The following is a 985-nucleotide window of genomic DNA, read 5'->3' on the forward strand; positions in this document are numbered from 1 at the left end:
CCTTTAGTATGGGTTCTTTTCCTTAGTCTTTTACATTAGTGGTCCTATGCAGTATTTCTCTTTTTGTGACTGACTAATTTCACTCAACATAATTAGGCTGTAAATCTTTACGGGAGCAGAAAGCCTCATCTTTCTCCCAAGGAATGGCTGGTTTCGAACTGCCGACCTTGAGGTTAGCAGCCCGTATGGGTATTTTAAATGCCAGCAGGATTACCCACCATGGACAGGTTTCATTTGAGCCTCCAGATGAAGACAGACTAGGAAAAAAGAGAGGCAACTACTTCCAAATACTTAGTCACTGAAAACCTTACGAATAGCAGTGGAACACTACCAGCACCAGAATATTGAATATTGAAACATGATCAAGAGCACCAGAATATCGTCAGATATGGTGCTAGAAGATGAGCCCCTCAGGTTGGAAGGCACTCAAACTGGGTAAGAGCTGCCTCCTCAAAATAGAGTTGGCAAGTGGGAGTCCTGGTGTGGCGCTGCTGGTTCATGTGCTAGACAACAAAGTCAGTTTGAACCGCAAGATTGGTGGTTCAAGTTCATCAACTGCTCCTCAGAAACCCTTTACAGGGTCCCTATGAGTCCGAACTGATTCGACCGCATTTAACAACAGTTATGACACGAATGGAGTAAAACCTTCAGGACACACATTACCTGATGAGGACACAACTCAAAAAGAGAAACATATGTAAACATACTCGAATAATCAGAACACAGAGTGTATGTAGTATGAATCTAGGAAAATGGAAGTTGTTAAAAATGAAATGGAATGCATAAACATCGATATCCTAGGCATTCGTGAGCTGAAATGGACTGGTATTGGCCATTTTGAATCTGACAATCACACGGTTTACTATGCCAGAAATGACAAATTAAAGAAGAATGGTGTCTTTCTGATTCATCATCAAAAAGAACATATCTGGATCTGTCTTGAAGTATAACACTGTCTGTAATAGGATAATATCCATATGCCTAC

This window comes from Chrysochloris asiatica, unplaced genomic scaffold (assembly GCF_000296735.1).
Source record: "Chrysochloris asiatica unplaced genomic scaffold, ChrAsi1.0 scaffold00065, whole genome shotgun sequence".
Lineage (NCBI taxonomy): Eukaryota > Metazoa > Chordata > Mammalia > Afrosoricida > Chrysochloridae > Chrysochloris > Chrysochloris asiatica.